Here is a 14,192-nt window from a genome sequence, read left to right on the forward strand (position 1 = left end):
TAATCACCATTGTAACAACTTTTTCGTGGGAGGTTATATATAAACCTAGTATTGATTTGATGTCTTTGAAAAAGAGTTCCTCTCTTGTGAGGAGCAGTGTGTAACGCTGATAAATGGGCAGCTGCCTGTTCCTGAGTCCCTATGTCACATTTATCTTTTGGCTCTGGGATGAACCCTTGAGAAGCAGATCTGACCCCTCCTGTCACCGCAGCCTGTCCCCTGTACCACCCAACACACACACACACCTCTGATATTTTTCCCTTGTGGCTGGACTCTCTCCACCCCAGTGACTCCCTAAAACGATGCCCTTTTGCCTCTCTCCTGCAGGAAACTTAATCTCCCCGGTAAGTGACACCCAGAGCTATTTTGGAGCTGGGCTGCGGAGGGAAAGCAAAGCATGTCAGCAATTTGACTGGAGGAGGACAAGGGAGAGGAGGGGTGGGGAGGGGGGGTGGCAGAGCCTAACCCCGCGCAGCAAAGGCACTGCAGGGGGACTTGGGGGGACCTTCTGCTGCACGTCCCTTCCGTCGCTGGGGTTTCTGTTTTATTTTACTGGAGGGGGAAGGGGGGAACTAAAATCAGCATGGTCTTCCCATGTCCTCTGCTCCCCTTTTCCCCCTTCCCCCTTGTGTCATCTCAGTAGGAATCGGCTTTTTCTTACCCTGCTCAGAGCTTTGTTCCTCCTCAGACTCTGACAAGACTCCAGGTAAGCTCTAAACCTTCAGCTACAGATAGGTAGAGCTGGGGACTCCGGTAGCCAAGAGAAAGTGGAGGGAGTTGCTCATGAGTGAGGGAGGAGTGCAGTTATTTCTATGTCAGTGTTACTATGCTGGAATATGTCTTGCCTTGTGAAAGACATTTGAAGATAGACCTGAAAGTATAGAGAGTAATTTTGACCTCCTTCTGGTCTGATCCAAATATGGATTGCTTTGCTTAACTGCTTCTGGACATTTTATCAAAAGAGCGAAGAACAGCTTCCAAAAGAGAGGAGAAGAGAGTAAAAACAGGTTTGCAGTTGATTGTACGTGATTGTTTTTGTCCCCAGATTGTGGATAGCAGGGTGTGAAGAGCCTGAAGGAAAAATGGTTCCTCCAGAGAGGTGGCAGCAAGGAGTGTGTGTTTTTTTGTTGTTGTTGTTTTTAATGTTTTATTTCCAGGGCATAATCTCAGTGCTGCTTTTCTCTTCAGCGAGAACTTTTTTTTTCCCTCTGAGCTTCTCCCTACTGCAGTGTCAATGCCAATTCAAACTGCTACCCCCCACCCTCCTCACATTTCTACAAATGGCTCTGACGAGAGATGGGGAGAGATGGAGCTCGACAGCTGAGGCTATTTTCAGCCCTACAGCTCAATGTGGTGGAGTGGCTGTAATGACAATGACATCCACTTGTTAAAATACAAGCATTTAGGCCAGAGCCTTGCAGCTAATTGTCACAGAGGGAGTTCTTCATCCTTCTGGGAGCTGTGATCCTCCAACTGCCTCACACAGGAAATCACACACACTAAAACTCAAGGCAGTGTTACTATCTTAAGATAAACAAGTTTATTTCTCTATTACTGCTGCTGACAAAGGATTTAAGAGTTGAGATTGCTTAGTTCAGTGCTGGCAAGAGTCTGTTTTATTCGTGGCAATGCATGTTTGAGGGAGAGACAGGGCAGGGTTGTGTGCGGAGAGGTAACGTAAATATTAGTATAGCTATATTATAGTAGGGCCAGCCTGATCTTCTGAACCATGAGACCATTGAAGTAAAATAAATCAGTGCAAGGTTTTTTCTGAACCTCTAAAGATCACCTGACTCAAGCTATCAGTCTTTGTAATCTGACAGAGGCACTAGGGTGTACCTAAACCTGGGACTCTGCCGTAGCCACTCACCTCCAGGAGCTATGTTTTAAGCAAAATCCAAATTGTGAAATCTGTGATGAAACCAGCCAGGATTGATAATAGTGACAGCAGTTCCTGCAAACTCTTATTCTGCCCCAGGGTGGCCACCCCAGAATTTGTCTTCACTGTCTGTTCGTATCCTGTCTTCTCAGCCCCACAGACCAGGAATGAGCATTGCTATGTGCATGAGACTTCCCCTGTGTTGTAACCATTATTTACACACTATGAGAGCAGCCATGGTATCTTCAGGTTCAGAAAGCTGATAAAAGGACTAGATCACTTACCATCAGAGGGACTCATCTCAGCAGTCTTAGTCCTTTAGAAGTTTCTGGGGTTGCTTTGTAGCTCCATTGAGGATGAAATCCCAGGTGAAGCCCCTATTCTGGAGCAAAGCCCGAGTAGGAAGAAGTCTGTTCCTTTGCGTGGCAGTTCTTTAAACTATTGATGGGTTAGAAGGAAAGTGAATACTGACCCGGTGGTTAATAGAGGGATGAGTTTTATGAGAAATAGCTCTGTCTCTGCATCTAGCAGGAGAGATAAGTATATGCTTTAACCACGTAATTAGTCTAATTGGTTTAGGTATCCCATGCTTTGTGTGAAGAATATGCTTTCTTACGTGACTGGAAGGGGATCTGAGTGCATTGCTCTATAGTGCACAAAAACCGTGTGAATGACACTTGTTTCCTGCTAGTATTTTCTAATGATTTGTCTGATCTTTTGTATGTTATCAGTCACTGGAAATATTCAAGTTACTGATAAAGGGTTAATACCAAGAGCAGGAGGTGATGAAAGTCCTTTCCTAGATAATTGGTGCATATTTAGCCCTACCCTGAAGGTCATAATTGACAGACTGCTTTGCTTTGAGCTTTAGTCATCTTTTTGCTGAGCGATACTCAAAATTTAACACCGCTTCTTGTTAGCCATTGACCAGCTGCAAAATTTCCCCTAACATCTCTTGTGAACTTTGGCTTACTATGGAGGGAATAGATGAGCCTCATTCTGAAAGTGGTTAGAAGCTTATGCAATAAGGTGAGCTTATTGCAGGTTCACAAGAGTCCTCTGCAGCCAACAGAACTCCTCAAAGTATGCAGACAGATCCCCCAAACTACCCCCAAAAGCTCTTTCATCTGCTCATCAAATGACCTTTGAACATGCCAGAATCTGTCGTTCCTCACTGAAGTGGAATTTAGAGTAGCCCAAGCTAAGCTCAGAGTCTCGCTCTTCAGTGACAGATACACTTCTGCTCTGATAAAATGGGCATCAAATAAACTGCCATCTCAGATTAGTGCATCTGTGCAAATCTCTACTTATGGCTGATTTAGAGATGTAGTGGGCATATAGCACTGGGTGTGCTGGTGTGTGTTTCACCCTTAAAGCATTCTGTCTAGCGTAATGGTTTGTAGGCATCCATCATTGCCCAAGTGAGTCATCAAGCTTGCAGCTGACACAGAATACATAAGCTATTTGTTTTTAAAGTTAGTCCATTCCCTGGGAGACTGAGAAGTAATAAGGCAGCTGGATTATTGCAGTTTGCTCTTAGCAGTACTTCTGTGAACATCAAAGGAAATCAGCACTCCCCATTTCAAGATCTGTTAGCTTCCCTTCCCACCCACAGATATTTCGTGCAGTTTCCTGATGTTTTGAGAAGGAACAGGGCACGCAGTTATATCATGTAAACTACAGTAATAAGTGCTGTCTTGATTTTTATCTGAAGCTTTCTGTTTTAGCGATTTTCTCTGAAAGCCCAGGTCCTGGAGTCAGGAGGTTCCCAGACATTCTTACCTTTCATCTTAGGAGGAGGAGGAGGAGTGGAAGTTTGTAGAAATTGTCATTGTGGAAAGTCCAGGAAACATGTACTCTAAAGGCAAGAAAAAGACCCTAAACCAACAGCTGATTTCACAAAATCACAGAATGGTTGAGGTTGGAAGGGACCTCTGGAGATTTGGCAAAGAAAGAAGGAAAGCTAACTGAGAAAATAAGCAAACAGGCATATGACTGATCTTAGGCCTCTAGGAGGTGTCTGAGAGAACCTCATTATTCCTGATTTGTATTTTGTCTTTAGTAGTCTCTTAGATTTAGGCATCTGTCCTCATATGTGCTTTATATCCTCAAAGTTTCTGATTACACAGGTGTGCTACGTGTGGTCATGTTTGTCTTGGGAACATTTTATGAGGTGGATTGCACAGTGTTTTCTGCCCTTTGCCCAAAGTCATGGTGGACAGGATTTCCCTTCTAAACACTGAATGGAAAGGCCTCAGCAGAGAATAACCTGCAACCTCTGTCCTGCCTCATGCCAAAGAGCATCATCACAGGCTGCTGACTGCTACAGCCTTAAAGTAAAGCCTTACAGCTTTAGAGTTGTTTAAGGCTTTGCAAATACTGCTCAAAATTGGTGAAGCAACATGAAACCAACCTGTAGCCACCACAGCACAGTGAATCACAGGGGGTCAAGAGACAGATGGCACTGCCTATACAAGGGGTGACATTTAATAAACAGGGCAGTGCCTTGCTCCATGGGCTAAGAGAATGGATAAGCTTTGTGCAGGAGGAAATCATCCCATGAATGCATCAAAAGTCTTTCTGCAACTCTTGTCAATGGTGCAGGGTGGTAATTTGCCTCGCCTTGAGGCCTGCCGTTGGCCCTGAAGTCAGCAAGGTGGCCCAAGATGAAGTATCTCTTGAACAGTCTCCAGTTGCTTCCACTGCTAGGGGCTTGCTAACTCGCTGTGGGGAAGCAGGTGTAGGGCAGAGACTGAAAGCAGTGCGGAGAGGAGTGAGCAGGAGGCCTTGTCAGTGATTGGAAAGGGTGCTTGCATTTACTAGGCTTATTCATGTTTTATTGTCAGTCTGACCACTTCCAAGATGGCATTTGCAGAGATTTACTTTTTTTTTTTTTTGGAGTTTCTAAGTACCCAAAACAAATCTGAATTAGTGTATTTGCTTACCACGGAATCACAGAATGGATAAGGTTGAAAGGGACCTCTGGACATCATCTAGTCCAACCCCCCTGCTCAAGCAGGGTCATCTAGAGACATTACACAGTATTGTGTCCAGGCGGCTTTTGAATATCTCCAGGGAAGGAGACTCCACAAGCTCTCTGGGGAACCTGTGCCAGTGCTCTGTCACCCTCACAGGGAAGAAGTTTTTCCTCATGTTCAGATGGAACTTCCTGTGGTTCAGTTTCTGCCCATTGCCTCTCATCGCTGGTGTTGCTAGACACCACTGAAAATAGTCCGGCCCCTTTTAGATATTTGTATACATTGATGAGATCCCCCCTGAGCCTTCTCTTCCCCAGGCTAAACAGGCCCAGCTCTCTCAACCTTTCTTCAGAGGAGAGGTGCTCCAGTCCCCTCACCATCTTAGCAGCCCTTCACTGGACTCGCTGCAGGAGTGCCATGTCTCTCTTGTCTCTCTGGCTCTCTTGGGGAGCCCAGAACTGGACACAGTACTCCAGGTGTGGCCTCACCTGCTGGCAACACTTTTGCTAATGCAGCCCAGGCGACCATTGGCCTTCTTGGCCACAAGGGCACATTGCTGGCTCAGGGTTAACTTGTTGTCCACCAGGACTCCCAGGTCCTTCTCTGCAGAACTGCTTTCCAGCAGGTCAACCCCCAGCCTGTACTGCTGCCTGGGGTTCTTCCTCCCTAGGTGCAGGGCCCTGCACTTGCCTTTGTTGACCTTCAGGAGGTTCCTCTCCGCCCACCTCTCCAGCCTGTCCAGCTCCCTCGGAATGGCAGCACAGCCTTCTGCTGTGTCAGCCACTCCCCCCTAGTTTAGTATCATCAGCAAACTTGCTGAGGGTGCACTCTGTGCCTTCCTCCAGGTCACTGATGAATACATTGAACAAGACTGGACTCAGGACTGACCCCTGGGGGACACCGCTAGCCCCAGGCCTCCAACTAGACTCTGCACCACTGACCACAACCCTCTGAGCTCGGCCATCCAGCCAGTTCTCCATCCACCTCACTCTCCACTCATCCAACCCACACTTCCTGAGCTTGCCTGGGAGGATGGGATGGCAGACTATCAGAAGGCTATCAGATTGGTCAAGCACGATTTCCCTTTGGTGAGTCTGTGCTGACTGCTCCTGACCCCCTTCTTGTCCTCCCCGTGCTTGGAGATGACCTCCCGGATGAGCTGTTCCATGGCCTTTCCAGGGCTGGAGGGGAGGCTGACAGGCCTGTAGTTCCCTCAGTCCTCCTCCTTGCCCTTTTGGAAGACTGGGGTGACACTGGCTTTCTTCCAGTCCTCAGGCACCTCTCCTGTTCCCCAGGACCTTTCCAAGATGGTGGAGAGTGGCCTAGCAATAACATCCGCCCGCTCCCTCAGCACTCGTGGCTGCATCCCGTCAGGGCCCACGGATTTGTGGGTGTCAAGTTTGCCTAAATGATCTCTAACCCGATCCTCCTCGACCAAGAGCAAGTCTTCCTTTCTGCAGACTTTCTCTCTTGTCCCCAGGGTGCGGGTTTTCTGAGGGCTGGCCTTAGCAGTGAAGACTGAAGCAAGGGTGGCATTCAGCAGCTCTGCCTTCTCTATATTCTTTGTTACCAGGGCACCCGCCCCATTCACATTCTCCCTAGTCTTCCTTTTGCTGCTGATGTATTTCACAGAATCACAGAATCACAGAATCGTTTAGGTTGGAAGGGACCTCTGGAGATCATCTAGTCCAACCTCCCTGCTCAAGCAGGGTCACCTAGAGCATATTGCCCAGGATCACATCCAGACGGCTTTTGAATATCTCCAGGGAAGGAGACTCCACCACCTCTCTGGGCAACCTGTTCCAATGCTCTGTCACCCTCACAGGGAAGAAGTTTTTCCTCATGTTCAGATGGAACTTCCTGCGGTTCAGTTTCTGCCCGTTGCCTCTTGTCCTGTTGCTGGGCACCACGGAGAAGAGCCTCATCCTCTTGACACCCCCCCTTCAGATACTTGTACAGGTTGATGAGATCCCCTCTCAATCTTCTCTTCTCCAGGCTGAACAGGCCCAGCTCTTGCAGTCTTTCTTCATAGGAGAGATGCTCCAGCCCTCTAATCATCTTGGTAGCCCTCCGCTGGACTCTCTCCAGGAGTGCCATGTCTCTCTTGTACTGGGGAGCCCAGAACTGGACACAGTACTCCAGGTGAGGCCTCACCAGGGCTGAATAGAGGGGCAGGATCACCTCCCTCGACCTGCTGGCAACACTCTGCCTAATGCACCCTAGGATCCCATTGGCCTTCTTGGCCACAAAGGCACACTGCTGGCTCATGTTTAACTTGTTGTCCACCAGCACTCCCAGGTCCTTCTCGGCAGAGCTACTTTCCAACAGGTCAACCCCCAGCCTGTACTGGTGCATGGGATTATTCCTCCCTAGGTGCAGGGCCCTGCACTTGCCTTTGTTGACCTTCAGGAGGTTCCTCTCCGCCCACCTCTCCAGCCTGTCCAGGTCCCTCTGAAGGGCAGCACAGTCTTCTGGTGTGTTAGCCTCTCCCCCCAGTTTAGTATCATCAGCAAACTTGCTGAGGGTGCACTCTGTGCCTTCCTCCAGGTCATTGATGAATATATTGAACAAGACTGGATCCAGGACTGACCCCTGGGGGACACCACTAGCCACAGGCCTCCAACTAGACTCTGCACCATTCACCACAACCCTCTGAGCTCGGCCATCCAGCCAGTTCTCAAGCCACCTCACCGTCCACTCATCTAGCCCACACTTCCTGAGCTTGCCTGTGAGGATGTTATGGGAGACAGTGTCAAAAGCCTTGCTGAAGTCCAGAAAGACAACATCCACTGCTCTGCCCTCATCTACCCAGCCAGTCATTCTGTCATAGAAGGCTATCAGATTGGTCAAGCATGATTTCCCTTTGGTGAATCTATGCTGACTACTCCTGATCACCTTCTTGTCCTCCAGATGCTTAGTGATGACCTCCAGGATGAGCTGTTCCATCACCTTTCCCAGGATGGAGGTGAGGCTGACAGGCCTGTAGTTTCCTGGCTCCTCCTTCTTGCCCTTTTTGAAGACTGGCGTGACATTGGCTTTCTTCCAGTCCTCAGGCACCTCTCCTGATCTCCAGGACCTTTCAAAGATGATGGAGAGTGGCCTAGCGATAACATCCGCCAGCTCCCTCAGCACTCGTGGGTGCATCCCATCGGGGCCCATGGATTTGTGGATGTCAAGTTTGGACAAAAGATCTCTAACCTGATCCTCCTCCACCAAGGGAGAGTCTTCCTTTCTCCAGCCTTCCTCTCTTTTCTCCAAGGTCTGGAATTCCTCAGGACTGGCCTTAGCAGTGAAGACAGAAGCAAAGAAGGCATTCAATAACTCTGCCTTCTCTGTATCCTTTGTCACCAGGGCACCCGCCCCTTTCAGCAGCGGGCCCACGTTTTCCCTAGTCTTCCTTTTGCTATTGATGAATTTAAGAAGGTCTTCTTGTTGTCCTTGACATCCCTTGCCAGATTTAATTCCAACTGGGCCTTAGCCTTCCTTGTCGCATCCCTGCACGCTCTGACAATGTCCCTGTATTCCTCCCAAGTGGCCTGTCCCCTTTGCCACATTCTGTACACTTCCTTCTTCTGCTGGAGTTTGGCCAGGAGTTCCTTGCTCATCCATGCAGGTCTCCTGCCCGCTTTGCTGGACTTCTTCCTCAGAGGGATGCACTGATCCTGAGCCTGGAGGAAGTGACGCTTGAATATTAACCAGCTCTCTTGGACCCCTCTTCCTTCTAGGGCCCTACCCCGTGAGATTCCCCTAAGTAGGTCCCTGAAGAGGCCAAAGTCAGCTCTCCTGAAGTCCAGGGTTGCAATCCTACTCATTGCCCTGCTCCCTCCTCGCAGGATCCTGAACTCCACCATCTCATGGTCACTGCAGCCAAGGCTGCCCCCAACCTTCACATCTCCAACTAGACCTTCTTTGTTCGTTAGTACAACGTCTAGCATTGCACCTCTCCTCGTTGGCGTCTCCACCACCTGTGTGAAGAAATTATCATCAATGCTTTGCAGGAACCTCTTTGACTGTTTGTGCCTAGCTGTGCTGTCTTCCCAACAGATGTCAGGGTGGTTGAAGTCTCCCATGAGAACCAGGGCCTGTGATCGTGAGGCTTCTTCCAGCTCTCTGTAGAAGGCCTCATCGATGACTTCCTCCTGATCAGGTGGCCTGTAGTAAACCCCCACAACAGTGTCAAAGAAGTCCTTCTTGTTGTCCTTGACATCCCTTGCCAGATTGAATTCCAAATGGCCCCTGGCCTTCCTTGTTGCATCCCTGCACACTCTGACAGTGTCCCTATACTACTCCCAAGTGGCCTGTCCCCTTTTCCACATTCTGCATGCTTCCTTCTTCTGTTGGAGTTTTGTCAGGAGTTCCTTGCTCATCCATGCAGGTCTCCTGCTCACTTTGCTGGACTTCTTACTCAGAGGGATGCACCCATCTTGAGCCTGGAAGAGGTGATGCTTCCTTCCTTCTAGGGCCCTACCCCATGAGATTCCTCCAAGTAGGTCCCTGAAGAGGCCAAAGTTAGCTCTCCTGAAGTCCAGGGTTGCGATCCTACTTATTGCCCTGCTTCCTCCTCACAGGATCCTGCACTCCACCATATCATGCTCGCTGCAGCCAAGGCACTGCCCCTAACATTCACATCACCAACCAGATGGTGATGTACTAACTTTGTTTGTTAGTACAAGGTTTAGCAGCACACCTCTCCTTGTTGGCGTCTCCAGCACCCGTGTGAAGAAATTATCATCAATCCTCTGCAGGAACCTCCTGGACTGTTTGTGCCTAGCTGTCTTCTCTTCCCAGCAGATGTCAGGGTGGTTGAAGTCTCCCATGAGAACCAGGGCCTGTGATCGTGAGGCTACTTCCAGCTGTCTGTAGAAGGCCTCATCGACCTCCAGCTGTCTGTAGAAGGCCTCATTGATGACTTCGTCCTGATCAGGTGGCCTGTAGTAAACCCCCACCACTGTGTCACTCATGTTAGCCCACCATGTCATCGTTACCCATAAGCTCTCGGCTCACTCTTCATCCACCCCTGTGCAGAGCTCCATATATTCCAGTTGCTCTCTCACATAAAGAACAACTCTACCACCTCACTCGCCTTCCTGACCTGTCTTTCCTAAAAAGCACATAGCCATTCATGATAGCATTCCAGGCATGCGAGCTCTCCCACCATGTCTCTGTAACTGCAATGACATCATAGCCATGCAACTGCACACGCATCTCTAATTCGTCCTATTTATTCCCCATGCTGCGTGCGTTGGTGTACAGGCATTTCAGAGAGGCAAATTGTTTAACAAGTTATGCTGCAGAAAATTAAATCTTGTCCTTCAGCAATATGTCTGCAAGGCTATCCTCTCTGTCCGACTCCTAATCTGTGTATGTATCTATGTATGTCTAATCCAATATGATGTAATTTTTTTGCATCTAATCTGTAAGATAGATAGGACTAGATAAACTATACCCAAACCGCTTGATCTTCCTAGGATCTTCCTAGGTATTACATTTACTGTGGTTTCATCCTTGCATTAGGATTTGATGCATGTTATTAGATGTCATGCTCTCAGCACCCAGTGAGGCATTGTTTTTACCCCCTTTTTCAGAGAAGGACTGGAGGTACAAAAGTTCAACTGCCTTTCTCATGATTACATAAATAAGAGGAAGGAATAAAGCCCATTTTGTTTTCCTAACATATTTTATATATATATATATATATATATATATATTTTTTTTTTTTTTTACTAATCCCTGAATTTTTCTTTGACAGCCTGGCCATTCACAATGGCATAAGAGCAGCTGAGTACCGATGAATGGCTGAAAGCTGCTTGGGCGCTATTTGGAGTAGGGACATATCCAAGCAAGCAGGCTGTGGGTGGAAGGAAAGCGCCAGCAGGGCAGGCGAGGCGGATGCGCAAGAACTTTAGGAAGTGAGAATCGTTCTTGTGCTGATGCCTGTAACAGGCCTTGTCTGTGGCTGCCACACACCCACAGAATGGACGCCTCTTCTCTAGGCGAGCATGCGTCTCCTCACGCCTGGGTGAGGAAGTCTGCACTCAGGCACCCAAGTGGTTCGAGGGAAGTCACTGTTTGCTGAAGGTCACTGGCCTGCACAGTGCCAGGCAGCTCTTGTGTCCCTAGCCATCTGTGGGCTCCAGGCGCTTCTTCATGTTATGTAGAGCCCAGTTAAAAGGAGAAATGGAGCAACTTTTTTGCTCTTTTTAACACCATGGATTTGAAGCTGGAAATGAGTTGGTGTGACACATCTCAGAAGCAACCAGGGATCTAGCAAGGATGAGACATGGCAATGTCTTCTGAAGACAGATCCAAGTACTTTGCTGACATGATACAGCTTGAAATTCAGGATAACGGGTGGGAAAGATTACAATGCGAGTACTGAGTCTGTTTTTAGTTGTTAATTCTTAGTTACTATAGTGATTACTACTGTTGGAACCAGAACCCCAGCAGCCCACACAGAACGTTAAAGTGGTCCTGTGCCAAACAAGCAGAAGACTCTAATCTTCAAAGGAAGACTTCAGTGGAAATTTCTACTGAGTTCAATATACTGTGGTTCAAGCCCAAGGCATCTTCTAACCATTCATCCAAGTTCTCTTCTTGCAGTTTTGCAAGTGTTTATGGAAAATATATTTTAAAATAAATGGAGACAGAGGCCGAATGACTTGCGTAGAGACAGAGCTTGAACGTGGTAAGACTGACCAGGAAGTGCAAACGCTATATTCAGAGTTGCAGACTAGTTTGAGACCAAGGGAAAAATAGTTCTATATATTCCAAATAGTAAAGCTTATGAACAGAATGCACTGTATTTCTCCTTAGCTACTTTTTAAGAGTTTCATATGTTCTTCGGTATGTGAAGGATAGGATAGGAAGTAGTGTGTATTTTTCTTGTTAAATATAAACAGAAGACTATACTTTTGGCTTATATATTATCTGTGGCCCACATGAATTTTGAAGATTAGTTCAGTTATACCATCTTCAATGATAATAATGATTACAATGAATACTGTGTTGGATTTTTGTACCAGTACTTTCCCAGTATTTAATTTTTATGGTGACTTGTTTGTCTTCCAATCCTCAGCAGAGTAAATGGAATGAAAAATTATGTTGTAATTTTCTGTTTATTTGCACTCATGGTTTATCATATACTCTTACAAATATATTGCTATATACACTGTGCATATCACTATTTGAGCAATAGTCTCTGCCCTGATGTGAAGAAGACAGGGGGAGGGAAACCAAGGCACAGGGAAAATAGGCAGTTTCCCCAAGGTCATACACCAGATCAGTAGCAGAGCCAGTGCCCCCTCCCTTGCGCTGTCACTGATTTGCACATTAACATTAACACATTGCAACAGATTCATTGGAGGAGGATCGAAAAAGTAATGAAACCACTGTGCAAATGGTGAATCAAGAAATGAAAGTGCAGGTTTTTTGGCATTAGTCATTTATGCTGGAGGTGGAGGGAGACTGTGAGGGCATCTGTCATTGGGTGAGAGAGTGGGTGGATCTGTGGCCAGCAGGGAAGCCAAACTGCTGCAGGATTAAGAAGGATATTTATGTCACAGTGACTGGTTATTATTTCCTTTCTGAGTTGCTTACAACATGCAGTAGCCTGGGCATTTTGCTTTGTGTGGCACTCTGAAGGTGAAAAAGCACAGACATCAGAGCAGCATTGCAGATCACCCCCAAGTAGAGAACTTCCATGTAGATTAGGGGGTGCAACTTGCTGAGATAGAAGTGTCTGGCACTGTAAGGCCAAGGCAATATAGTAGCTTGGTGAGAAGTGTACTCAAGTCATCTGAGTGAGGCTTCTAGAGAGGCTCGGAGCTGGGAAGCTTGCTCTCCTTAGTGAGTGTTCTTGGCAGGCCTAATCTTACTCCCAAGAAGACTCAGCTGGTGCGTTGTTACTGGTGCTAATGGGGTCAAGACAGGGCCTTTACCTGTGCTATACCTATCAAGGTAAATACTAGCCAATGCACGGAAAAAGGGCTTCCGCTCTTGGAGATTTGGAAGTAGATTCACCCCAGCAGCAAGAGAAAGGACAACCAGGAATCCATGTAAGGAGTAGTGAAGAAACGTGAACAGCCTAGTGTGCTGTGTGCACTGTAAATGCAGAACTGTCTGTTGTGTTGCTCTCCGGCTGCACAGGGACTGGGAATCTGTGTGTGTGTATGAACACTGCTATAAAGATTAGTGCCAGTGATCACTTCTGACTTTCTCAGGACATAAAATACAAGAATTGCCCTGAGCTTTAGTTTTGAACACAGCTTAAGCCACATCCCCTTGGCTGATCCATGCTATCACACAGCTACAGGCTGGTGAACAGCAAGCTCTGAGAGCAGCTGAGAGTAAGCGGGTTGTGAGAAATCTGTCCAGGAAGCTCTAAGCCACGTGGGGCTTTCAGGAGAAATCGGGCCCTGTTTGGATTGCAGTGTGCGTTCCCCTTGTCCGTTCCTTTGCATTCCTTTGTACTGCCATGAACATGAGCAAGAGGGAGAAGGCGGGGGTAGTGATTCAGCTTCGTTCTATGTGGTGTACGTGCTCCAAGCCATATGTGTGCACAGACACTCATTCCCACGGCAGCTCTGTCTGGTCCGGACTTCCCAGACAAGGTTGCGTGTAAGTGATGGGTACTCATTTGGCTACCATCTGAGGGAAAGCTGCTATAGCTGAATTCATGCTGAATAGAAATTAGAAATAAAGGGAAGTATCATCAGTAATGCATGACAGACACATCTGCATGTCCTTCCAAGGGCTGTCCCCTAGAGGAGAGGGGTTTACCACAACCCTGTGTGAATGTGACATTCTCTGTCGTGTGACGCTTACAGAAGCAAGGCCTAGGGATGGGTAAGGGCAAGAGGAGAGATGGAGGATGGCATATAAACAGAATTTTGAAAGCAAAGGGAAAGAGAAAAGTTGGAAAGAGTAAGAGAAATGAAGTGGAAAAAGAGACGAAGAGATGAGTGTGAAGGAGAAGATATCTTGATGGGCAGACATGTGTATCAGAAAATAACGTGTGTTTGCTTCTCTGTGATTACAAAACTAGCCCATATATTATACAGCATTAGTGCTGCTCATTTTGCTACTGCCAAGTCTTTAAGGTTGAAAGGGACCATCATGTTATTTCTGTATAAACTCCCAAGAACTAGGTATTTTACCTAGTCGTCCCTGTGGGGAAGTGAGCTATCTTTTCCTTTAGTAGATTCACATCATTGAGCTTTCTGAAATCTTAAGAAATGTGTAAGACCTAAAATGTTCCAAGACCTTTTCACCCATAACGAGAGGGACAATTAAAATGTCACTGAACTAGATTTTTGTTGATGACAAGCATCCTGATA

General features: G+C 47.3%; 1 protein-coding gene across 1 annotated transcript in view; it reads left to right on the top strand.

Moving 5' to 3' along the window:
* Positions 1-632: 632 nt before the first annotated feature.
* The window catches only part of OBSCN (obscurin, cytoskeletal calmodulin and titin-interacting RhoGEF), a 212,106-nt gene continuing 198,546 nt past the window's right edge, over positions 633-14,192 (top strand). Inside the window, exon 1 of the mRNA XM_068934092.1 lies at positions 633-706. The gene's annotated coding sequence lies outside the window, so the exon portion shown is untranslated. The remainder of the gene's footprint in view (positions 707-14,192) is intronic.

The sequence above is a fragment of the Struthio camelus genome, chromosome 2 (genome assembly GCF_040807025.1).
Source record: "Struthio camelus isolate bStrCam1 chromosome 2, bStrCam1.hap1, whole genome shotgun sequence".
NCBI classification, from domain to species: domain Eukaryota; kingdom Metazoa; phylum Chordata; class Aves; order Struthioniformes; family Struthionidae; genus Struthio; species Struthio camelus.